The sequence below is a fragment of the Pelophylax lessonae genome (genome assembly GCF_965119305.1).
Source record: "Pelophylax lessonae genome assembly, chromosome: 11".
Lineage (NCBI taxonomy): Eukaryota > Metazoa > Chordata > Amphibia > Anura > Ranidae > Pelophylax > Pelophylax lessonae.
The window spans coordinates 915,362-941,306 of NC_138778.1; the positions used below are offsets into that span (position 1 = coordinate 915,362).

Here is a 25,945-nt window from a genome sequence, read left to right on the forward strand (position 1 = left end):
GACGGCTGTAGGGGCGTAAGGACGGCTGTAGGGGTGTGTGGGTGGCTGGCTGGTTGTAGGGGTGTACGGACAGCTGTAGGGGTGTACGGACGGCTGTAGGGGCGTAAGGACGGCTGTAGGGGCGTAAGGACGGCTGTAGGGGCGTAAGGACGGCTGTAGGGGCGTAAGGACGGCTGTAGGGGCGTAAGGACGGCTGTAGGGGCGTAAGGACGGCTGTAGGGGTGTGTGGGTGGCTGGCTGGTTGTAGGGGTGTACGGACAGCTGTAGGGGTGTACGGACGGCTGTAGGGGCGTAAGGACGGCTGTAGGGGCGTAAGGACGGCTGTAGGGGCGTAAGGACGGCTGTAGGGGCGTAAGGACGGCTGTAGGGGTGTGTGGGTGGCTGGCTGGTTGTAGGGGTGTACGGACAGCTGTAGGGGTGTACGGACGGCTGTAGGGGCGTAAGGACGGCTGTAGGGGCGTAAGGACGGCTGTAGGGGCGTAAGGACGGCTGTAGGGGCGTAAGGACGGCTGTAGGGGCGTAAGGACGGCTGTAGGGGTTTAAGGACGGCTGTAGGGGTGTACGGATGGCTGGAGGGGTGTAAGGACGGCTGTAGGGGCGGGTGGCTGATTGATTGTATGGGTGTAAGGACGGCTGTAGGGGTGGGTGACTGGCTGATTGTAGGGGTGTAAGGACTGCTGTAGGGGTGTAAGGACGGCTGTAGGGGTGGGTGGGTGGCTGGCTGTAGGGGTGTACGGGTGGCTGGCTGTAGGGGTGTATGGACGGCTGTAGGGGTGTAAGAACGGCTGCAGGGGTTTACGGCCGGCAGTAGGGGTGTAAGGATGGCTGTAGGGGTGTGTGGGTGGCTGGCTGGTTGTAGGGGTGTACGGACAGCTGTAGGGGTGTACGGACGGCTGTAGGGGTGTACGGACGGCTGTAGGGGTGTACGGACGGCTGGAGGGGTGTACGGACGGCTGTAGGGGCGGGTGGCTGATTGATTGTATGGGTGTAAGGAGGGCTGTAGGGGTGGGTGACTGGCTGATTGTAGGGGTGTAAGGACTGCTGTAGGGGTGTAAGGACGGCTGTAGGGGTGGGTGGGTGGCTGGCTGTAGGGGTGTACGGGTGGCTGGTTGTAGGGGTGTATGGACGGCTGTAGGGGTGTAAGAACGGCTGCAGGGGTTTACGGCCGGCAGTAGGGGTGTAAGGATGGCTGTAGGGGTGTGTGGGTGGCTGGCTGGTTGTAGGGGTGTACGGACAGCTGTAGGGGTGTACGGACGTCTGTAGGGGTGTACGGACGGCTGTAGGGGTGTACGGACGGCTGTAGGGGCGTAAGGACGGCTGTAGGGGCGTAAGGACGGCTGTAGGGGTTTAAGGACGGCTGTAGGGGTGTACGGATGGCTGGAGGGGTGTAAGGACGGCTGTAGGGGCGGGTGGCTGATTGATTGTATGGGTGTAAGGACGGCTGTAGGGGTGGGTGACTGGCTGATTGTAGGGGTGTAAGGACTGCTGTAGGGGTGTAAGGACGGCTGTAGGGGTTTACGGCCGGCAGTAGGGGTGTAAGGATGGCTGTAGGGGTGTGTGGGTGGCTGGCTGGTTGTAGGGGTGTACGGGTGGCTGGTTGTAGGGGTGTATGGACGGCTGTAGGGGTGTAAGAACGGCTGCAGGGGTTTACGGCCGGCAGTAGGGGTGTAAGGATGGCTGTAGGGGTGTGTGGGTGGCTGGCTGGTTGTAGGGGTGTACGGACGGCTGTAGGGGTGTACGGACGGCTGGAGGGGTGTACGGACGGCTGGAGGGGTGTACGGACGGCTGGAGGGGTGTACGGACGGCTGGAGGGGCGGGTGGCTGATTGATTGTATGGGTGTAAGGACGGCTGTAGGGGTGGGTGACTGGCTGATTGTAGGGGTGTAAGGACTGCTGTAGGGGTGTAAGGACGGCTGTAGGGGTGGGTGGGTGGCTGGCTGTAGGGGTGTACGGGTGGCTGGTTGTAGGGGTGTATGGACGGCTGTAGGGGTGTAAGAACGGCTGCAGGGGTGTACAGACAGCTGTAGGGGTGTACGGACGGCTGTAGGGGTGTACGGACGGCTGTAGGGGTGTACGGACGGCTGTAGGGGTGTACGGACGGCTGTAGGGGCGTAAGGACGGCTGTAGGGGCGTAAGGGCTGTAGGGGTTTAAGGACGGCTGTAGGGGTTTAAGGACGGCTGTAGGGGTGTACGGATGGCTGGAGGGGTGTAAGGACGGCTGTAGGGGCGGGTGGCTGATTGATTGTATGGGTGTAAGGACGGCTGTAGGGGTGGGTGACTGGCTGATTGTAGGGGTGTAAGGACTGCTGTAGGGGTGTAAGGACGGCTGTAGGGGTGGGTGGGTGGCTGGCTGTAGGGGTGTACGGGTGGCTGGTTGTAGGGGTGTATGGACGGCTGTAGGGGTGTAAGAACGGCTGCAGGGGTTTACGGCCGGCAGTAGGGGTGTAAGGATGGCTGTAGGGGTGTGTGGGTGGCTGGCTGGTTGTAGGGGTGTACGGACAGCTGTAGGGGTGTACGGACGGCTGTAGGGGTGTACGGATAGCTGGAGGGGTGTAAGGACGGCTGTAGGGGCGGGTGGCTGATTGATTGTATGGGTGTAAGGAGGGCTGTAGGGGTGGGTGACTGGCTGATTGTAGGGGTGTAAGGACTGCTGTAGGGGTGTAAGGACGGCTGTAGGGGTGGGTGGGTGGCTGGCTGTAGGGGTGTACGGGTGGCTGGTTGTAGGGGTGTATGGACGGCTGTAGGGGTGTAAGAACGGCTGCAGGGGTTTACGGCCGGCAGTAGGGGTGTAAGGATGGCTGTAGGGGTGTGTGGGTGGCTGGCTGGTTGTAGGGGTGTACGGACAGCTGTAGGGGTGTACGGACGTCTGTAGGGGTGTACGGACGGCTGTAGGGGTGTACGGACGGCTGTAGGGGCGTAAGGACGGCTGTAGGGGCGTAAGGACGGCTGTAGGGGTTTAAGGACGGCTGTAGGGGTGTACGGATGGCTGGAGGGGTGTAAGGACGGCTGTAGGGGCGGGTGGCTGATTGATTGTATGGGTGTAAGGACGGCTGTAGGGGTGGGTGACTGGCTGATTGTAGGGGTGTAAGGACTGCTGTAGGGGTGTAAGGACGGCTGTAGGGGTGGGTGGGTGGCTGGCTGTAGGGGTGTACGGGTGGCTGGTTGTAGGGGTGTATGGACGGCTGTAGGGGTGTAAGGATGGCTGTAGGGGTGGGTGACTGGCTGATTGTAGGGGTGTAAGGACTGCTGTAGGGGTGTAAGGACGGCTGTAGGGGTGGGTGGGTGGCTGGCTGTAGGGGTGTACGGGTGGCTGGTTGTAGGGGTGTATGGACGGCTGTAGGGGTGTAAGAACGGCTGCAGGGGTTTACGGCCGGCAGTAGGGGTGTAAGGATGGCTGTAGGGGTGTGTGGGTGGCTGGCTGGTTGTAGGGGTGTACGGACGGCTGTAGGGGTGTACGGACGGCTGTAGGGGTGTACGGACGGCTGTAGGGGTGTACGGACGGCTGTAGGGGCGTAAGGACGGCTGTAGGGGCGTAAGGACGGCTGTAGGGGTTTAAGGACGGCTGTAGGGGTTTAAGGACGGCTGTAGGGGTGTACGGATGGCTGGAGGGGTGTAAGGACGGCTGTAGGGGTGGGTGGCTGGTTGATTGTACGGGTGTACGGATGGCTGTGGGGATGGGTGGCTGCCTGATTGTAGGGGTGTAAGGACGGCTGTAGGGGTGTAAGGACGGCTGTAGGGGTGGGTGACTGGCTGATTGTAGGGGTGTAAGGACTGCTGTAGGGGTATAAGGACGGCTGTAGGGGTGTACGGATGGCTGTGGGGATGGATGGGTGGCTGGCTGATTGTAGGGGTGTAAGGACTGCTGTAGGGGTGTAAGGACGGCTGTAGGGGTGTAAGGACGGCTGTAGGGGTGGGTGACTGGCTGATTGTAGGGGTGTAAGGACTGCTGTAGGGGTGTAAGGACGGCTGTAGGGGTGTAAGGATGGCTGTAGGGGTGGGTGACTGGCTGATTGTAGGGGTGTAAGGATGGCTGTAGGGGTGTACGGACAGCTGTAGGGGTGTACGGACGGCTGTAGGGGTGTAAGGACGGCTGTAGGGGTGGGAAGCTGGCTGATTTGTAGGGGTGTAAGGACTGCTGTAGGGGTGGGTGGCTGGTTGATTGTATGGGTGGATGAAGATCTGCTGGTTGTGTGCAGAGCGGCCGGCCGTCTCCTCCCAGCTGCTGCAATCACGGTAACAATAGCAGTGCGCGCTCTCCCCCGTGTGCTGTATGTAATGGGCTGCGGCGGGGTGACTGCGGCTCTCCTGACTGCTGCAGATCACATCAATAATTTCACAGAAACAAACAGGAAAACATCTGGTGAAGCGGCACCTTGGCCATGCGCCTTCAGCACTACGGAGGGGACGCTGGGATTGGCGATCACGTCCCTCTACCTGTTCACAACTAACAGACTGAGGGGATCCCTTCTCACCAACAACCCCCCCTTCTAAGTCCCCATTCACACCTGCAACTGGGCCATTTTTAATTTGCTGCAGGAGACACAGTGAGGATTACCTGCGATTCGCTGCGGGGGACATAGAGGGGCTCCCTGCGAGGGACACAGCAGGGGCTCCCTGCGATTCGCTGTGGGGGACACAGGGGGCTCCCTGCGATTTGCTGTGGGGGACACGGGGGGGGGGGTTCCCTGCGATCAGGAAGACTCCCTGAAAGCCATATGGAGCGGACAATGCTAGACAGCTCCATTGACTTCTATAGAGCGGACGTGTCACATGACACATTGGGGGGGTCGCTGGGTGCGTTTATCCGCAGCGTTCAATGCCAGCTCAACACATCAGAGAATAATTTTTTTTGGTCACTTTCAATACATAAGGAAAAAAAAACGGTTCAGTTGGGTGTGACACCGCCCTTCACAACGCACACCCGCGCATGCGTTACACAGAGCAGGACACCTGCCGGCTGGTGGGAGGAGACTATAGAATTTAATGCAGATCTACGCCCCAACCAATAACATTTCATAGAAACTTTAACTTCCCGCCGCCCCCCAATCACATATTTGCAGTCACAAATAGAAGGGGGTTTAGCGCCCGCATGCGTTTAAGGGGGCGGAGGTTTCTGTGCTGAGTGCGTGGTCAGCTCTTGGCACGCACTAAGGGGCGGGACCGGCTACAGATAATGTAAAAAGCCAATCACATCGGTCACATGATTATGCAGACCCCCCCCCCCCCCCCCAGGTGTAAGAGGCCATTTAAATGGATGTTTGGGTGAGTGGGCAGGAGGGGGTTATTGTGTCAAACTTCTTCAATCTGCAGCTTTGCTTCTAATCCTCCCCGGTGATCCCGCCATGACACTCCTTGCTCAGGCACTTCCTGTTTGAGGGTGACAACCTTTTGTCCCGTCTCCCAATTGCGCTCCTGCTCTGTCACCCTCTCACAAGCATCCATTTCCATGATCCACGGGTGTCAGGAAACCCACCCTGACAAATGCCAGGCAGCCATTGCTGGAGTGATGAGGATAGGAAGTGGCTGCAAAGAGGCTGTAAGAGTTCTGCAGCACCGAACTGCATCGAAGGATGAAAGGTGAGAATTGTATAAGAAAAAGGTAATTGTTTGGAAGCCATTGGCTTGTATTAGCAGCTACAGGCAGCGATGCAGCTCCCTGGGCGCAGGAAGGTCACACGTCATGAAACATCTTTGAGGTCTCAGGTCACATTTATAGAGAGAAGTTCGGGAATAGAAGAAAAAAAAAAGAAGGCTGCAACACCGATACCCCATCCCCCCTCCCTACCCCAGGAACTGAGTGAACAAAGTCCACTGATTCTCAGTATTCAGTCTGCAGAGCCAGGGACTGACGGGAGGGATTCAGCCCGCTGTCAGCGGGTCACAGGGGTGCAGAATGAGGTGCACGACGCTCATCTATAGGAGAAGGGGGCCCAGAAGAACTTTTCCCATACTTCTCCTCTACCCTCGGTTCACACCTGTGTGCCCGTGCCTCATGACACGCAGGTAAGAAGTCCCTGCACTACTAAGGAAGTCGCAGCCCGCATGGGAACCATGAGTACTGCACAGTTTCAAATTCCAGCGAGGGTGGCATGCCATTAGGATTAATGGGTCCCTGTGCGGGTGGTTGCAGCTGCGGGATTTTGTGTGGGGCCTGCTCTTCCCTGTGCGGGTGGTTGCAGCTGCAGGAATTTGTGTGGGGCCTGCTCTTCCCTGTGCGGGTGGTTGCAGCTGCAGGAATTTGTGCGGGGCCTGCTCTTCCCTGTGCGGGTGGTTGCAGCTGCAGGAATTTGTGCGGGGCCTGCTCTTCCCTGTGCGGGTGGTTGCAGCTGCAGGAATTTGTGCAGGGCCTGCTCTTCCCTGTGCGGGTGGTTGCAGCTGCGGGAATTTGTGTGGGGCCTGCTCTTCCCTGTGCGGGTGGTTGCAGCTGCAGGAATTTGTGCAGGGCCTGCTCTTCCCTGTGCGGGTGGTTGCAGCTGCGGGAATTTGTGCGGGGCCTGCTCTTCCCTGTGCGGGTGGTTGCAGCTGCAGGAATTTGTGCGGGGCCTGCTCTTCCCTGAGCGGGTGGTTGCAGCTGCGGGAATTTGTGCAGGGCCTGCTCTTCCCTGTGCGGGTGGTTGCAGCTGCAGGAATTTGTGCGGGGCCTGCTCTTCCCTGTGCGGGTGGTTGCAGCTGCAGGAATTTGTGCGGGGCCTGCTCTTCCCTGTGCGGGTGGTTGCAGCTGCGGGAATTTGTGCAGGGCCTGCTCTTCCCTGTGCGGGTGGTTGCAGCTGCGGGATTTTGTGCAGGGCCTGCTCTTCCCTGTGTGGGTGGTTGCAGCTGCGGGAGTTTGTGCGGGTCCTGCTCTTCCCTGTGCGGGTGGTTGCAGCTGCAGGAATTTGTGTGGGGCCTGCTCTTCCCTGTGTGGGTGGTTGCAGCTGCAGGAATTTGTGTGGGGCCTGCTCTTCCCTGTGCGGGGGTTGCAGCTGCAGGAATTTGTGTGGGGCCTGCTCTTCCCTGTGTGGGTGGTTCCAGCTGCAGGAATTTGTGCGGGCCTGCTCTTCTCTGTGTAGGTGGTTCCAGCTGCAGGAATTTGTGTGGGGACTGCTCTTCCCTGTGTGGGTGGTTGCAGCTGCGGGAATTTGTGTGGGGCCTGCTCTTCCCTGTGTGGGTGGTTGCAGCTGTGTGAATTTCTGCAGGGCCTGCTCTTCCCTGTGTGGGTGGTTGCAGCTGCGGGATTTTGTGCAGGGCCTGCTCTTCCCTGTGTGGGTGGTTCCAGCTGCAGGAATGTGTGCGGGGCCTGCTCTTCAATGTGCGGGTGGTTGCAGCTGCGGGAATTTGTGTGGGACCTGCTCTTTCCTGTGTGGGCGGTTGCAGCTGCAGGATTTTGTGCGGGGCCTGCTCTTCCCTGTGCGGGTGGTTGCAGCTGCGGGAATTTGTGTGGGACCTGCTCTTTCCTGTGTGGGTGGTTGCAGCTGCAGGATTTTGTGCGGGGCCTGCTCTTCCCTGTGCGGGTGGTTGCAGCTGCGGGAATTTGTGTGGGGCTTGCTCTTCCCTGTGTGGGTGGTTGCAGCTGCGGGAATTTGTGCAGGGCCTGCTCTTCCCTGTGAGGGTATTGCAGCTGCGGGATTTTGTGTGGGGCCTGCTCTTCCCTGTGAGGGTGGTTCCAGCTGCGGGAATTTGTGTGGGGCTTGCTCTTCCCTGTGTGGGTGGATGCAGCTGCGGGAATTTGTGCAGGGCCTGCTCTTCCCTGTGAGGGTATTGCAGCTGCGGGATTTTGTGTGGGGCCTGCTCTTCCCTGTGTGGGTGATTCCAGCTGCAGGATTTTGTGTGGGGCCTGCTCCTCCCTGTGCGGGTGGTTGCAGCTGCAGGAATTTGTACGGGGCCTGCTCTTCCCTGTGTGGGTGGTTCCAGCTGCAGGAATTTGTGCGGGGCCTGCGGGATTTTGTGCAGGGCCTGCTCTTCCCTGTGCGGGTGGTTCCAGCTGCGGGATTTTGTGCAGGGCCTGCTCTTCCCTGTGCGGGTGGTTGCAGCTGCGGGTATTTGTGCAGGGCCTGCTCTTCCCTGTGCGGGTGGTTGCAGCTGCGGGAGTTTGTGCGGGGCCTGCTCTTCCCTGTGCGGGTGGTTGCAGCTGCAGGAGTTTGTGCGGGGCCTGCTCTTCCCTGTGCGGGTGGTTGCAGCTGCGGAAATTAGTGCGGGGCCTGCTCTTCCCTGTGCGGGAATTTGTGCGGGGCCTGCTCTTCCCTGTGTGGGTGGTTGCAGCTGCGGGAGTTTGTGTGGGGCCTGCTCTTCCCTGTGCGGGTGGTTGCAGCTGCAGGAATTTGTGCAGGGCCTGCTCTTCCCTGTGTGGGTGGTTGCAGCTGCGGGAATTTGTGTGGGGCCTGCTCTTCCCTGTGAGGGTGGTTCCAGCTGCGGGAATTTGTGTGGGGCCTGCTCTTCCCTGTGAGGGTGGTTCCAGCTGCGGGAATTTGTGTGGGGCTTGCTCTTCCCTGTGTGGGTGGTTCCAGCTGCGGGAATTTGTGTGGGGCCTGCTCTTCCCTGTGTGGGTGGTTGCAGCTGCGGGAATTTGTGCGGGGCCTGCTCTTCCCTGTGTGGGTGGTTGCAGCTGCGGGAATTTGTGCGGGGCCTGCTCTTCCCTGTGTGGGTGGTTGCAGCTGCGGTAGTTTGTGCGGGGCCTGCTCTTCCCTGTGTGGGTGGTTGCAGCTGCGGGAGTTTGTGTGGGGCCTGCTCTTCCCTGTGTGGGTGGTTGCAGCTGCGGGATTTTGTGCGGGTCCTGCTCTTCCCTGTGTGGGTGGTTGCAGCTGCGGGAGTTTGTGCAGGGCCTGCTCTTCCCTGTGCGGGTGGTTCCAGCTGCGGGATTTTGTGCAGGGCCTGCTCTTCCCTGTGCGGGTGGTTGCAGCTGCGGGTATTTGTGCAGGGCCTGCTCTTCCCTGTGCGGGTGGTTGCAGCTGCGGGAGTTTGTGCGGGGCCTGCTCTTCCCTGTGCGGGTGGTTGCAGCTGTGGGAGTTTGTGCGGGGCCTGCTCTTCCCTGTGCGGGTGGTTGCAGCTGCGGAAATTAGTGCGGGGCCTGCTCTTCCCTGTGCGGGAATTTGTGTGGGGCCTGCTCCTCCCTGTGCGGGTGGTTGCAGCTGCGGGAATTAGTGCGGGGCCTGCTCTTCCCTGTGTGGGTGGTTGCAGCTGCAGGAATTTGTGCAGGGCCTGCTCTTCCCTGTGTGGGTGGTTGCAGCTGCGGGAATTTGTGTGGGGCCTGCTCTTCCCTGTGCGGGTGGTTGCAGCTGCAGGAATTTGTGCAGGGCCTGCTCTTCCCTGTGTGGGTGGTTGCAGCTGCGGGAATTTGTGTGGGGCCTGCTCTTCCCTGTGAGGGTGGTTCCAGCTGCGGGAATTTGTGTGGGGCCTGCTCTTCCCTGTGAGGGTGGTTGCAGCTGCGGGAGTTTGTGTGGGGCCTGCTCTTCCCTGTGTGGGTGGTTGCATCTGCGGGATTTTGTGCGGGGCCTGCTCTTCCCTGTGCGGGTGGTTGCAGCTGCGGGAATTTGTGCGGGGCCTGCTCTTCCCTGTGCGGGTGGTTGCAGCTGCGGGAGTTTGTGCGGGGCCTGCTCTTCCCTGTGTGGGTGGTTGCAGCTGCGGGATTTTGTGCGGGGCCTGCTCTTCCCTATGCGGGTGGTTGCAGCTGCGGGATTTTGTGCGGGGCCTGCTCTTCCCTGTGCGGGTGGTTGCAGCTGTGGGATTTTGTGTGGGGCCTGCTCTTCCCTGTGCGGGTGGTTGCAGCTGTGGGATTTTGTGCGGGGCCTGCTCTTCCCTGTGTGGGTGGTTGCAGCTGCAGGAATTAGTGCGGGGCCTGCTCTTCCCTGTGCGGGTGGTTGCAGCTGCGGGATTTTGTGTGGGGCCTGCTCTTCCCTGTGTGGGTGGTTGCAGCTGCGGGAGTTTGTGCGGGGCCTGCTCTTCCCTGTGCGGGTGGTTGCAGCTGCAGGAATTAGTGCGGGGCCTGCTCTTCCCTGTGCGGGTGGTTGCAGCTGCGGGATTTTGTGTGGTGCCTGCTCTTCCCTGTGTGGGTGGTTGCAGCTGCGGGAGTTTGTGCGGGGCCTGCTCTTCCCTGTGCGGGTGGTTGCAGCTGCGGGATTTTGTGTGGGGCCTGCCCTTCCCTGTGCGGGTGGTTGCAGCTGTGGGAGTTTGTGCAGGGCCTGCTCTTCCCTGTGCGGGTGGTTGCAGCTGCGGGAGTTTGTGCGGGGCCTGCTCTTCCCTGTGTGGGTGGTTGCAGCTGCAGGAATTTGTGCAGGGCCTGCTCTTCCCTGTGTGGGTGGTTGCAGCTGCGGGAATTTGTGTGGGGCCTGCTCTTCCCTGTGCGGGTGGTTGCAGCTGCAGGAATTTGTGAAGGGTCTGCTCTTCCCTGTGTGGGTGGTTGCAGCTGCGGGAATTTGTGTGGGGCCTGCTCTTCCCTGTGAGGGTGGTTCCAGCTGCGGGAATTTGTGTGGGGCCTGCTCTTCCCTGTGAGGGTGGTTGCAGCTGCGGGAGTTTGTGTGGGGCCTGCTCTTCCCTGTGTGGGTGGTTGCATCTGCGGGATTTTGTGCGGGGCCTGCTCTTCCCTGTGCGGGTGGATGCAGCTGCGGGAATTTGTGCGGGGCCTGCTCTTCCCTGTGTGGGTGGTTGCAGCTGCGGGAGTTTGTGCGGGGCCTGCTCTTCCCTGTGTGGGTGGTTGCAGCTGCGGGATTTTGTGCGGGGCCTGCTCTTCCCTGTGCGGGTGGTTGCAGCTGCGGGATTTTGTGCGGGGCCTGCTCTTCCCTGTGCGGGTGGTTGCAGCTGTGGGATTTTGTGCGGGGCCTGCTCTTCCCTGTGTGGGTGGTTGCAGCTGCGGGAGTTTGTGCGGGGCCTGCTCTTCCCTGTGCGGGTGGTTGCAGCTGCAGGAATTAGTGCGGGGCCTGCTCTTCCCTGTGCGGGTGGTTGCAGCTGTGGGATTTTGTGCGGGGCCTGCTCTTTCCTGTGTGGGTGGTTGCAGCTGCGGGAGTTTGTGCGGGGCCTGCTCTTCCCTGTGCGGGTGGTTGCAGCTGCGGGATTTTGTGTGGGGCCTGCCCTTCCCTGTGCGGGTGGTTGCAGCTGTGGGAGTTTGTGCAGGGCCTGCTCTTCCCTGTGCGGGTGGTTGCATCTGCGGGAGTTTGTGCGGGGCCTGCTCTTCCCTATGCGGGTGGTTGCAGCTGCGGGATTTTGTGTGGGGCCTGCTCTTCCCTGTGTGGGTGGTTGCAGCTGTGGGAGTTTGTGCAGGGCCTGCTCTTCCCTGTGCGGGTGGTTGCAGCTGTGGGAGTTTGTGCGGGGCCTGCTCTTCCCTGTGCGGGTGGTTGCAGCTGCAGGAATTAGTGCGGGGCCTGCTCTTCCCTGTGCGGGTGGTTGCAGCTGCGGGATTTTGTGTGGGGCCTGCTCTTCCCTGTGTGGGTGGTTGCAGCTGCGGGAGTTTGTGCGGGGCCTGCTCTTCCCTGTGCGGGTGGTTGCAGCTGCGGGATTTTGTGTGGGGCCTGCCCTTCCCTGTGCGGGTGGTTGCAGCTGTGGGAGTTTGTGCAGGGCCTGCTCTTCCCTGTGCGGGTGGTTGCAGCTGCGGGAGTTTGTGCGGGGCCTGCTCTTCCCTGTGCGGGTGGTTGCAGCTGCGGGATTTTGTGTGGGGCCTGCCCTTCCCTGTGCGGGTGGTTGCAGCTGCGGGAGTTTGTGCGGGGCCTGCTCTTTCCTGTGCGGGTGGTTGCAGCTGCGGGAGTTTGTGCGGGGCCTGCTCTTCCCTGTGCGGGTGGTTGCAGCTGCGGGATTTTGTGTGGGGCCTGCTCTTCCCTGTGTGGGTGGTTGCAGCTGCGGGAGTTTGTGCGGGGCCTGCTCTTCCCTGTGCGGGTGGTTGCAGCTTCGGGATTTTGTGCGGGGCCTGCTCTTCCCTGTGCGGGTGGTTGCAGCTGCGGGAGTTTGTGCGGGGCCTGCTCTTCCCTGTGCGGGTGGTTGCAGCTGCGGGATTTTGTGTGGGGCCTGCTCTTCCCTGTGTGGGTGGTTGCAGCTGCGGGAGTTTGTGCGGGGCCTGCTCTTCCCTGTGCGGGTGGTTGCAGCTGCGGGATTTTGTGTGGGGCCTGCTCTTCCCTGTGTGGGTGGTTGCAGCTGCGGGAGTTTGTGCGGGGCCTGCTCTTCCCTGTGCGGGTGGTTGCAGCTGTGGGAGTTTGTGCGGGGCCTGCTCTTCCCTGTGCGGGTGGTTGCAGCTGCGGGATTTTGTGTGGGGCCTGCTCTTCCCTGTGAGGGTGGTTGCAGCTGCGGGAATTTGTGTGGGGCCTGCTCCTCCCTGTGCGGGTGGCTGCAGCTGCAGGAATTTGTGCGGGGCCTGCTCTTCCCTGTGTGGGTGGTTGCAGCTGCGGGAATTTGTGTGGGGTCTGCTCCTCCCTGTGCGGGTGGCTGCAGCTGCGGGAATTTGTGTGGGGCCTGCTCCTCCCTGTGCGGGTGGTTGCAGCTGCAGGAATTTGTGCGGGGCCTGCTCTTCCCTGTGCGGGTGGTTGCAGCTGCGGGAATTTGTGTGGGGCCTGCTCTTCCCTGTGCGGGTGGCTGCAGCTGCAGGAATTTGTGCGGGGCCTGCTCTTCCCTGTGCGGGTGGTTGCAGCTGCGGGATTTTGTGTGGGGCCTGCTCTTCCCTGTGCGGGTGGTTCCAGCTGCGGGATTTTGTGTGGGGCCTGCTCCTCCCTGTGCGGGTGGCTGCAGCTGCAGGAATTTGTGCGGGGCCTGCTCTTCCCTGTGCGGGTGGTTGCAGCTGCGGGAATTTGTGTGGGGCCTGCTCCTCCCTGTGCGGGTGGCTGCAGCTGCAGGAATTTGTGCGGGGCCTGCTCTTCCCTGTGCGGGTGGTTGCAGCTGCGGGAATTTGTGCAGGGCCTGCTCTTCCCTGTGCGGGTGGTTGCAGCTGTGGGAGTTTGTGCAGGGCCTGCTCTTCCCTGTGCGGGTGGTTCCAGCTGTGGGAGTTTGTGCGGGGCCTGCTCCTCCCTGTGCGGGTGGTTGCAGCTGCGGGAATTTGTGCAGGGCCTGCTCTTCCCTGTGTGGGTGGTTGCAGCTGCGGGAGTTTGTGCGGGGCCTGCTCTTCCCTGTGCGGGTGGTTGCAGCTGCGGGATTTTGTGTGGGGCCTGCTCTTCCCTGTGCGGGTGGTTGCAGCTGCGGGAATTTGTGCGGGGCCTGCTCTTCCCTGTGTGGGTGGTTGCAGCTGCGGGATTTTGTGTGGTGCCTGCTCTTCCCTGTGTGGGTGGTTGCAGCTGCGGGAGTTTGTGCGGGGCCTGCTCTTCCCTGTGCGGGTGGTTGCAGCTGCGGGATTTTGTGTGGGGCCTGCTCTTCCCTGTGCGGGTGGTTGCAGCTGCGGGAATTTGTGCGGGGCCTGCTCTTCCCTGTGCGGGTGGTTGCAGCTGTGGGAGTTTGTGCAGGGCCTGCTCTTCCCTGTGCGGGTGGTTCCAGCTGTGGGATTTTGTGCGGGGCCTGCTCTTCCCTGTGCGGGTGGTTGCAGCTGTGGGAGTTTGTGCGGGGCCTGCTCTTCCCTGTGCGGGTGGTTGCAGCTGCGGGAGTTTGTGTGGGGCCTGCTCTTCCCTGTGTGGGTGGTTGCAGCTGCGGGAGTTTGTGTGGGGCCTGCTCTTCCCTGTGTGGGTGGTTGCAGCTGCGGGAGTTTGTGCGGGGCCTGCTCTTCCCTGTGTGGGTGGTTGCAGCTGCGGGAGTTTGTGCGGGGCCTGCTCTTCCCTGTGCGGGTGGTTCCAGCTGCGGGAATTTGTGCGGGTCCTGCTCTTCCCTGTGCGGGTGGTTGCAGCTGTGGGATTTTGCGCACAGGTGTGAACCCCGCCCAGGCAAGCTGTATGGGGGGAACATTTGGAGGGACATGAAGCTCCTGTATACCGGTCGATGTACTGGGGCCACTCAGCAACTTCTATCCAGCGATTCTCCCGCAGCCAATGGAAGAGGAGAATAATGTGTCTGCATAGCGGGTGGGAATCACTCGGCCCTCCAGCTGCCGCTTGTCCTCCCCGCCTGTCCTAATCGCTCATGCTTTACCCATAAATATCGCAATTTACTGTCATTAGCCTTCTGACTGCCATCCTTCTAAAGTGTTCCCCGGATGATCGTACGGGAGGAGGAAGACACGTGCGGCTTCGTCTACTGCAGCCTCTCCTCTCCACTGACCCACTCTCACAGTGCCGCAGCATAAATGACCCCGGCGCACAGCGGCGCTCAGCCACTTCACCCGCTTACACAATAAATGACATGTTAGTGCTGCAAATGAACAAGACGAGCCGGCCGCTCAGGAAAAGAAAATTAACACTCCACTCCGAGAGGTCCCTGTCCTCCTTCCTATGGGAGCGAGTCTGACAGCACATCGAGTGTTCATCGAATGCAAGTCACCAATCTGACTATTACCAATATTATCAATTAGACCCGGATCAATCCAAATACTGCAAAAATCTCAACATATACAAGGAGGAGGAAGACAGAGGATGGAAGGGACCATTCCCAAATTAATGGACCGCTCCCCACCGCTCTCCAATCAATGGACCGCTCCCCACTGCTCTCCAATCAATGGACCGCTCCCCACCGCTCTCCAATCAATGGACCGCTCCCCACCGCTCTCCAATCAATGGACCGCTCCCCACCGCTCTCCAATCAATGGACCGCTCCCCACCGCTCTCCAATCAATGGACCGCTCCCCACCGCTCTCCAATCAATGGACCGCTCTCCAATCAATGGACCGCTCTCCACCGCTCTCCAATCAATGGACCGCTCCCCACCGCTCTCCAATCAATGGACCGCTCCCCACCGCTCTCCAATCAATGGACCGCTCTCCAATCAATGGACCGCTCCCCACCGCTCTCCAATCAATGGACCGCTCCCCACCGCTCTCCAATCAATGGACCGCTCCCCACCGCTCTCCAATCAATGGACCGCTCCCCACCGCTCTCCAATCAATGGACCGCTCCCCACCGCTCTCCAATCAATGGACCGCTCTCCAATCAATGGACCGCTCCCCACCGCTCTCCAATCAATGGACCGCTCCCCACCGCTCTCCAATCAATGGACCGCTCCCCACCGCTCTCCAATCAATGGACCGCTCCCCACCGCTCTCCAATCAATGGACCTCTCCCCACCGCTCTCCAATCAATGGACCGCTCCCCACCGCTCTCCAATCAATGGACCGCTCCCCACCGCTCTCAAATCAATGGACCGCTCCCCACCGCTCTCCAATCAATGGACCGCTCCCCACTGCTCTCCAATCAATGGACCGCTCCCCACCGCTCTCAAATCAATGGACCGCTCCCCACCGCTCTCCAATCAATGGACCGCTCCCCACCGCTCTCCAATCAATGGACCGCTCCCCACCGCTCTCCAATCAATGGACCGCTCTCCAATCAATGGACCGCTCCCCACCGCTCTCCAATCAATGGACCGCTCCCCACCGCTCTCCAATCAATGGACCGCTCCCCACTGCTCTCCAATCAATGGACCGCTCCCCACCGCTCTCCAATCAATGGACCGCTCCCCACCGCTCTCCAATCAATGGACCGCTCCCCACCGCTCTCCAATCAATGGACCGCTCCCCACCGCTCTCCAATCAATGGACCTCTCCCCACCGCTCTCCAATCAATGGACCGCTCCCCACCGCTCTCCAATCAATGGACCGCTCCCCACCGCTCTCAAATCAATGGACCGCTCCCCACCGCTCTCCAATCAATGGACCGCTCCCCACCGCTCTCCAATCAATGGACCGCTCCCCACTGCTCTCCAATCAATGAACCGCTCCCCACCGCTCTCAAATCAATGGACCGCTCCCCACCACTCTCCAATCAATGGACCGCTCCCCACCGCTCTTCAATCAATGGACCGCTCCCCACTGCTCTCGAATCAATGGACCGCTCCCCACTGCTCTCCAATCAATGGACCGCTCCCCACTGCTCTCCAATCAATGGACCGCTCCCCACTGCTCCTGAATCAATGGACCGCTCCCCACTGCTCCTGAATCAATGGACCGCTCCCCACTGCTCCTGAATCAATGGACCGCTCCCGATTCAATGGATCTTTACCGATTTAATCATCACCAGCAGGAGGAAGGGTCACCGGCAGGAGGAAGTGGGGAGGAAGGGTCACCGGCAGGAGGAAGTGGGGAGGAAGGGTCGCCGGCAGTAGAAAGTTGGGAGGAAGGGTCGCCGGCAGGAGAAAGTGGGGAGGAGGAGTTGCCGGCAGGAGGAGGGGTCACTGACAGGAGAAAGTGGGGAGGAGGGGTTGCCGGCAGGAGGAGGAGTTACTGGCAGAAGGGAGGAGGAGGGGTCACCGGCAGGAGGAAGGAAGGAGGAGGGGTCACCGGCAGGAGGAAGGTGGGGTCATCGGCAGGAGGAAGAGGGGAGAAGGGGTCACCGGCAGGGGGAAGAGGGGTCACCGGCAGGAGGAAGGGGGGAGGAGGGGTCACCGGCAGGAGGAAGGGGGATGATGGATATCGGTCGGTAAACGTTCTTTCTATGAAGAGAAGTCAGGCGGCTCTGAGAAGAATTGTAAAAAGTCGGACAGGTAAATGATTTCCATGCGGGATCCAGCTCTGCAGTTCCCATGGCGGTAGACGCCACATTTCCCGCAGGAGGCAGCGGAGAGGTGAAAGGCCCTACGGATAATTTCCTTCTGTCTGATTAGGAAACCTCCATACTGGCTTCATAGACGGTGGATTTGGCCTCCCGGGTGCAGCGACATTAGAAGGATCACTAATTGATATTTCTGGCACGTGTCGGGCAGAGGGACGGATATATAAGATGGGGGGGGGGGACATCCAGAACACAATGTGATTTACCCACAGAGAGAGGGGGAGGGGGGGGAAGGAGTGGGCTACTCCCGTTATTTCCCAAAGCTGCCGCTGCAAAGATTTATTGACCCAACAATGCCGGTGATGGGAAGACGCTGAACTACCGCCGACCCACCGGGGAGCGCTCCCGCCTCTACTATGTACTAACACCGCCGGGGAGCGCTCCCGCCTCTCCTCTGTACTAATACCGACCCACCGGGGACCGCTCCCCCCTCTACTATGTACTAACACCGACCCACCGGGGACCGCTCCCCCCTCTACTATGTACTAACACCGACCCACCGGGGACCACTCCCCCCTCTACTATGTACTAACACCGCCGGGGAGCGCTCCCGCCTCTACTCTGTACTAACACCGACCCACCGGGGACCGCTCCCCCCTCTACTATGTACTAACACCGCCGGGGAGCGCTCCCGCCTCTACTCTGTACTAACACCGACCCACCGGGGACCGCTCCCCCCTCTACTATGTACTAACACCGACCCACCGGGGACCGCTCCCCCCTCTACTATGTACTAACACCGACCCACCGGGGACCACTCCCCCCCTCTACTATGTACTAACACCGACCCACCGGAGACCGCTCCCCACTCTACTATGTACTAACACCGCCGGGGAGCGCTCCCGCCTCTCCTCTGTACTAATACCGACCCACCGGGGACCGCTCCCCCCTCTACTATGTACTAACACCGACCCACCGGGGACCGCTCCCCCCTCTACTATGTACTAACACCGACCCACCGGGGACCACTCCCCCCTCTACTATGTACTAACACCGCCGGGGAGCGCTCCCGCCTCTACTCTGTACTAACACCGACCCACCGGGGACCGCTCCCCCCTCTACTATGTACTAACACCGCCGGGGAGCGCTCCCGCCTCTACTCTGTACTAACACCGACCCACCGTGGACCGCTCCCCCCTCTACTATGTACTAACACCGACCCACCGGGGACCGCTCCCCCCTCTACTATGTACTAACACCGACCCACCGGGGACCACTCCCCCCTCTACTATGTACTAACACCGACCCACCGGAGACCGCTCCCCCCTCTACTATGTACTAACACCGACCCACCGGGGACCGCTCCCCCCTCTACTATGTACTAACACCGACCCACCGGGGACCGCTCCCCCCTCTACTATGTACTAACACCGACCCACCGGGGACCGCTCGCCCCTCTACTATGTACTAACACCGACCCACCGGGGACCGCTCCCGACTCTACTATGTACTAACACCGACCCACCGGGGACCGCTCCCCCTTCTACTATGTACTAACACCGACCCACCGGGGACCGCTCCCCCCTCTATTATGTACTAACACCGCCGGGGACATAACCATACCGCTCAATTCCACCCCCCCCCCCAGTCTTATATTCCCCCTCCCCCTTCAGTCTTATATCCCCCCCTCCCCCTTCAGTCTTATATCCCCCCTCCCCCTTCACTCTTATATCCCCCCTCCCCAGTATCATCTGCAAATACTGAGATTGTACTAGATATCCCCTCCTCCAGATCATTTATGAATAAATTAAACAGGATTGGTCCCAGGACAGAACCTTGGGGGACCCCACTTTCCACACCCGCCCAATCCGAGTACTCCCCATTAATCACCACCCTCTGTACTCTCCCCTGGAGCCAGTTCTCTATCCAGGTACTCACCTTATGGTCCATACCTACCTTCCTTAGTTTGTACAGTAAGCGTTTGTGGGGAACGGTGTCAAAGGCCTTTGCAAAGTCCAGATACACCACATCCACAGACCTTCCTTTATCCAGATACACCACATCCACAGACCTTCCTTTATCCAGATACCCCACATCCACAGGCCTTCCTTTATCCAGATACACCCCATCCACAGACCTTCCTTTATCCAGATACCCCACATCCACAGGCCTTCCTTTATCCAGATACACCCCATCCACAGACCTTCCTTTATCCAGATACCCCACATCCACAGGCCTTCCTTTATCCAGATACACCACATCCACAGGCTTACCTTTATCTAGGTGGCAGCTCACTTCATCGTAGAAGGTTAATAGATTGGTTTGGCATGAACGATTTTTCATGAATCCATGCTGATTGCTACTAATAATACCGTTTTCATTACTAAAGTCTTGTATGTGGTCCCTTAACATCCCCTCCAAAAGTTTGCAGACTACAGATGTTAGGCTGACCGGCCTATAGTTACCCGGGATATATCTCGGCCCCTTTTTAAATATTGGTACCACGTTGGCTTTTTTCCAATCAGCTGGCACCATACCCGTCTGTAAACTATCCTTAACCACTTTACTACCAGTCACGTAACCTCTACGTTGGCTGACTTTGAGTGGTTATACCGGGATGATGCCTCTAGCTAGAGGCATCATCCCGGTACCGTTGTTTGAAGCCGACGGTCGGCTTTCCGTCGGTAATGATCGATGCGGCTCGGGAGCCGCTCGATCGTTACCCGGGGGGGCGGGAGGGGACGTCCCCCCCCTCCCGCCGCCTTCCGCGGCTTTGCTCGGGGCTACCGTCCCACCGGGAGCCCCGAGCACCCAGCCGGCACGTCCGCCGGCTGGATGGAGTCCCGATGAATGCCGGAAACGGCATCGATCGGGTCTCCGATGACGTAACCCGGAGGCGGCGTCCATGACGTCACTTCCGGGTTACTGTGCTGCAAAAGGCGGCAGATTTGAAAAACGGCTGTATGCAAAAATGCCGTTTTCGGCGTTTTGCATACAGGGAAGTGTAGTGGAGGGGTCTAGGGTCTTTTATGGCACTTTTCCACTGCAAGTACCGGCTAGTACCGGCTCGGCTCTACTCGGCCCTGCTTGGCCTGGTTTGCTTTTCCACTGCTGGTACCGCATGGTATAGGGTCGGAACGGTTCGGTACGGTACGGTATAGGTTTGCTTTTCCACTAAAGCAGTACTAAAGTTAAGTGGGTGGGATAACAACGGGGTGGGTGGGATTCTCTGACCAATCAGTGGCTAGTAGTGACTGCATGCAAAGGATTGTGGGATATGGTACCAGTTTGGTACCTGTTGGAACCACAATCGAGTAGGTACTGTTTTTTCAGGGCCGTACCGTACCGTACCGTTCGGTTCCATGCAGTGGAAAAGCAAACCTATACCGTACCGTACCGAACCGTTCCGACCCTATACCATGCGGTACCGCAGTGGAAAAGCACAAAAGCGTGCCGAGCCGGTACGGTTCTATGCAGTGGAAAAGCGCCATTAGACCCTCGATCCCTCCATAAAGTGTACCTGTCACGACATATTGCTGTCACCAGGGATGTTTACATTGCTTGTGACAGCAATAAAAGTGATCAGATTTTTTTTTTTTTTAAAAACCTGTAATAAAGTTTAAAAAAAAAGAAAAAATAAATAGGAAAAAAAAAAAAAAAAAAATTTAGCCGTCCCCGTCACCGTTAGCTCGCGCACAAAAAAAAACGTATACGCAAGTCGAGCCGCAAATGAAATCGCTGTTCAAACCACACATGTGAGGTATCGCCGCGATCGCCAGAGCGTGGGCAATAATTAAAAAAAAAGAGCTACACTCTAACTCTAAACTGGTAACCGTTAAATAAATTTAAAGCGTCGCAGATTGAGATCTCTATTGACCGTAGTTTGTCGCCATCCCACGGGGGGGCGCAATTTTAAACCGTAACATGTTTGGTATCTATTTACTCGGCGTGACATCATCTTTCACAATATACAAAAAAAATGGGCTAACTTTACTGTTTAGTATTTTTTAAATGCAGTGAAATGTGATTTTTCAAATTTTTTCCAAAAAAATGGCGTTTTAAAGACCGCTGCGCAAATACCGCGTGACAAAAAATTTTGCAATGACCGACATTTTATTCTCCAGAGTCTTTGCTAAAAAAATATATATAATGTTTGGGGGTTCTAAGTAGTTTTCTAGGAAAAAATACTGGTTTTAACTTGTGAACAAAAAGTGTCCGAAATAGGGCTGGGGCTAAAGTGGTTAAAGATCAAGAATAATGGTCTGGCAATCACCTGGCTGAGCTCATTAAGAACCCTTGGGTGCAAGCCATCCGGTCCCGGGGATTTATTTATGTTAAGTTTCTCTAGTTTAGCTCTAAGTCTATCCTCTGTTAGCCATGGCGGTATTTCCTGAGGTGTATTATTTAGTTCGGCCTTACAAGCGGGGTTCGTGTAGCCCCCCGATTCCTTTGTGAAGACTGAAGAGAAGAAATTATTTAACACTTCCGCCTTTTCTCTGTCCTCAGTGGCCATTTTTCCTTTATCATCTTTTATGGGGCCAATGTGTTCTGGCCTCGCTTTCTTACTGTTTATATACTTAAAGAACTTCTTGGGGTTCTTTTTACTCTCCTCCGCTATATGTCTCTCGTGTTCTATTTTAGCCGCCCTGATTTCATCTTTACATTTCTTATTACACTCTTTGTAATGCTTAAATGCTGCCAATGACCCCTCAGTCTTGAATTTTTTGAAGGCCTTTTCTTTAGCTCTAATATACATTTTTATGTTGGAGTTTAGCCACCCAGGGTTTAGTTTTGCTCTTTTAACTACCTCAATACTGGGCACTTAAACCCCCTTCCTTCCCAGACCAATTTTCAGCTTTTAGCGCTGTTACATTTTGAATGACAATTGCGCCGTCATGCAACACTGTACCTTAACCAAATTTGTGTCATTTTTTCCCCACAAATAGAGCTTTCTTTTGGTGGTATTTGATCACCGCCAGGTTTTTTCTTTTTTGGTGCACAAATAAAAAAAGACCGAAAAGTTTGGAAAAAAAAAAAGTTTTTTTGTTTAGGTTATAAAATTTTGTAAATAGAGACGTTTTTTCCTGCACTGATGAGGCCGCACTGACAGGCACTGATGAGGAGACACTGATGGGGTGGCACTGATATGCAGCACTGATGGGCACTGATAGGTAGCACTGATATGCAGCACTGATGGGCACTGATAGATAGCACTGATATACAGCATTGGTGGGCACTGATGGGCAGCGCTGATGGGCACTGATCGGCGGCACTGACAGGTGGCACTAATCGGCACTGATGGGCGGCACTGATGGCACTGATAGGCAGCACTGGTGGGCAATAATGGGCACTGGTTGGCGGCACTGATAGCTGGCAATAATGGGCACTGGTGGGCAGCACTGATAGATGGCATTGGTGGGCAGCACTGATAGGGAGGGTACCACTGGCAGGCTCTCTGAGCCCTGTTACCATCCCTGGTGGCCATCCCTGGTGGTCATGGGTGGGCACTGGGCATCCCTGGTGGTCTAGTCTCATCCCCCCCAGGGCTGCACTGGTAATCAATGTTCGGATTACCAGCACAGACCCCCCCTGTGATCAGTGAGTAATTAGAAATACTCACTGATCCCCCCAGCTGCAGAACAGATACTTTCTTCTTCTCCTCACTGACAGGATCTGTCAGGAGGAGAAGAGATCGAAGCCGTTACAACGGCTGTATTTACATTACATGACGGCTGTGATTGGACACATCCGTCATGTGATCAGGAGGGCCAATCACAGGGCCCTCCTGCCGCATCTTGTTGCTCTGTGTCTGAGGGACACAGGCACATCGAGATCATCTCTCCCCTTCTGAAGGACGTTCCGGAACGTCCGATCAGAAGGACGAGACTCCCACCCGGCCGTATATGTACAATGGCCGGGTGGGAGGTGGTTACATTTATTTCCCTTTGGAATGCACTGGCCAATCCCTTTGTTTAGTATGCTCTTGAAGCACTCCCATTTTTCCTCCGTGTTCTTTGTTCTCAGGGTTCTATCCCAATTTATATTTTCTAGCAGCGAGCGCAGTTTTGGGAAATTGGCTCTTTTGAAATTCAGCGTCTTAATATTACCCCCTCTGCTTCCTATAACTGTAATTAATACTGAAACTTATTGACCTATGGTCACTGTTTCCTAAGTTGGCCCATATTTCTATATCCGTGAGCAGGTCTGTATTGTTGGTAATCAGTAGGTCAAGATCAGTAGGACATCACAGAGCTGGTGGATGTTAGAGACCTTGCGCTCCTCCCCCTTCTGTTTGAGGATCCCCACAGATGCTCAATAGGGTTTAGGTCTGGAGACGCTTGGCCAGTCCATCACCTTTACCCTCAGCTTCTTTAGCAAGGCAGTGGTCATCTTGGAGGTGTTTGGGGTCGTTATGTTGGAATACTGCCCTGCCCCCCAGTCTCTGAAGGGAGGGGATCATGCTCTGCTTCAGTATGTCACAGTACATGTTGGCATTCATGGTTCCCTCAATGATCTGTAGCTCCCCAGTGCCGGCAGCACTCATGCAGCCCCAGACCATGACACTCCCACCACCATGCCTGACTGTAGGAAGACACACTTGTCTTTGTACTCCTCACCTGGTTCCCCCACACACGCCTGACACCATCTGACACCAAATGCTGCCGTGTGACAGGAGACTGCTATATATAGGCCTAGCCTTCCTCATTGAAGTTGTCCTCACTTCTTGTAGTGAACCCCCTTTCTGTGCTCTCTTCCTCCAGTATATGTCAGTCCATTCATCCTCATGGAAAGTGTCCAGCAGCTGGCTAATTTTACTTTGCTTTATCTGCAGTCTCTAATTTGATAGAAATTGGCCAGCAGCAGGACAGGGACGGCCCCAATAACTACGGATCAAAGTGGATTTATAGGGGTTCTATGACCACACGTGCCGCTAATGCTGGTTCTGTTCTGTAATGTCAACCCCCCCTCCCCCCCCAATCATGTTCTGCCAAAGATTTGTGTATTTTGAGTGTTGCCCTTGAACCCGTATGAAGTGACATCCCCTCCCCCCGCACTGATATATCTCCCCCCTGGCAGTGCCCAGCTTCCCGTGACTCTTCTGACTGTAAATTGCCTATTGGGCAGAATTTCATTACAGGATTTGGCCCCCCCAGTGACCTCAATGATATTCACAGAACTCTCGGCCAATCACATCCCTCGTTTTTATAAAGGGGACCGTTGAGTGCGATTAGGAAGTGGCGGCGTCCCTTCCATAGGACGAGGTCACCTCGTGTTCATCAGGCGAGTGGCCCAGAAACAACCAAGAAAAGATATAATTGGTTTTAGAGAAGTCGCTCTCTGGGGACGCAGCGGGTTCAGATTAATTAGAGACGCCGGTGATCGGAGGGGCGGCGACAATCCACTGCAACATTAACCCCTCCTCTGCTGGGAACTCATTCACATGCCACCAACTTTATACTATGGATATCAGTCCCTGCGCCCCCAAGAGCTTACAATTCAATGTCCATACCCCATCAGACACACTACAGCTGGCCTGTGCTCAACTGTTACCTGGAAGCTGTGTATTCACATGGTTCCTGCTGAAGGATCTGCTTCAGGGATCAAATGAGCCAATGCCGATCACATGACCAGCACCTGAAGGATCAAATGACCAAATGCCGATCACATGAGCAGCACCTGAGGGATCAAATGACCAAATGCCGATCACATGAGCAGCACCTGAGGGGTCAAATGACCAAATGCCGATCACATGACCAGCAAGTCAATCAAGTCCAAAGTCAGCGCAGCCCTCTAGCAGGAAATTCTAGAGGTCTTCATGCTTCCCTCTGCTGACCAGCTTTATAGAGATGCTGATTTCATTTTCCAGCAGGACTTGGCACCGCCCAAACTGCCAAAACTACCAATACCTGGTCACATGATCATGGGATCACTGTGCTTGATTGGCCAGCAAACTGGCCTGACCTAAACCCCATAGAGAATCTGTGGGGGATTGTCAGGAGGAAGATGAGAGACACCAGACCCAACAATGCAGAGGAGCTGAAGGCCGCTATCAAAGCAACCTGGGCTTCCATAACACCTCAGCAGTGCCACAGGCTGATCGCCTCCATGCCACGCCTTCATGCCACGCCTCCATGCCACGCCGCATTGATGCAGTAATTCATGCAAAAGGAGCCCCGACCAAGTACTGAGTGCATCCTATACTGTACATGGACAGACTTCTCCTATACTGTACATGGACAGACTTTTCACTAAGACAACATTTCTCTATTATAAATCCTTTTATTGGTCTTCTGTAATATTCTAATTTTCTGAGATGGTGAATTTTGGGGTGTCACTCGCTGGAAGCCATAATCATCAAATGCTGGAAATCTCTCACTCTGTGTGACATCTATAGAAAATATAGGAGATTACCTTTCTGAATTACTGAAATAAAAATGGATTTTTGTAAAATCTTACCGTAAAATCCTTTTCTCTTAAGCTCATTGACAGACGCAGTCCTCTTGATTAATATCACATTGGGTTATACTGCCCTCTACAGGAGTAGGACCCTAGGCAGAAGGAAAACGTTCTGGCCACACCTTTAGGGGCAGTACTACGTCTGTCAATGAGCTTAAGAGAAAAGGATTTTACGGTAAGATTTTACAAAAATCCATTTTTCTCTGTCGCTCATTGACAGACGCAGTCCTCTTGATTAATATCACATTGGGACGTCCCAAAGCAGTGCCACAAATGAGGGGTGGGATAACAGAAATCAAAATTTAAATCCAGAAGGCCCAACCGGTGCCGACTAGAAGTCTTAAAGGCTCAAACCAAAGGATGAGACTCAACTGAAAATCCAACAGAAAAAAACCCTCGAGGTAGACCACCGGTCTCCTCAAATTGCGGCCTGCAGAATCTTGCGGCCAAAAGAGGCATCCGACGATGCCATCACATCAACTTTATACAATCTTGTAAAGGTATGAACCGACGACCAGGTAGCCGCCTTGCAAACCTGGACCACTGACGCCTGATGGCGGAAGGCCCAAGAAGCACTAAGCGCCCGAGTAGAGTGCGCCTTACCAGGGAACGGAGGATCCCGCCCCTTAATAGAATAAGCCTGTGCATACGTCTGTCTGATCCATCTGGAGATAGTCGCGGCAGATGCAGGCAACCCCTTTTTGGGGCCATCCGTGATCACAAAAAGTGAATCCGTTTTACGAAACGAGTCCGTAGTTTTCAGGTATACCCTGATCGCCCGAACCACATCCAAGGAATGCAACGCACATTCCCGAGGATGACTGGGCTTAGGACACAAGGAAGGTAGCACAATATCTTCATTCAGATGAAACTCTGAAACCACCTTAGGAAGAAAGGATGGCTTCGGATGAAGAACTACCTTATCCCTATGAACCTATGAACCACCAGATATGGGGAACGACAAGATAATGCGGCCA

The 25,945-nt window shown here is 56.7% G+C and overlaps 1 protein-coding gene across 1 annotated transcript in view; it reads right to left on the minus strand.

The window, feature by feature from the left end:
* The window catches only part of RPTOR (regulatory associated protein of MTOR complex 1), a 157,743-nt gene that overhangs the window by 126,066 nt on the left and 5,732 nt on the right, over positions 1-25,945 (minus strand). The window lies entirely within an intron of this gene.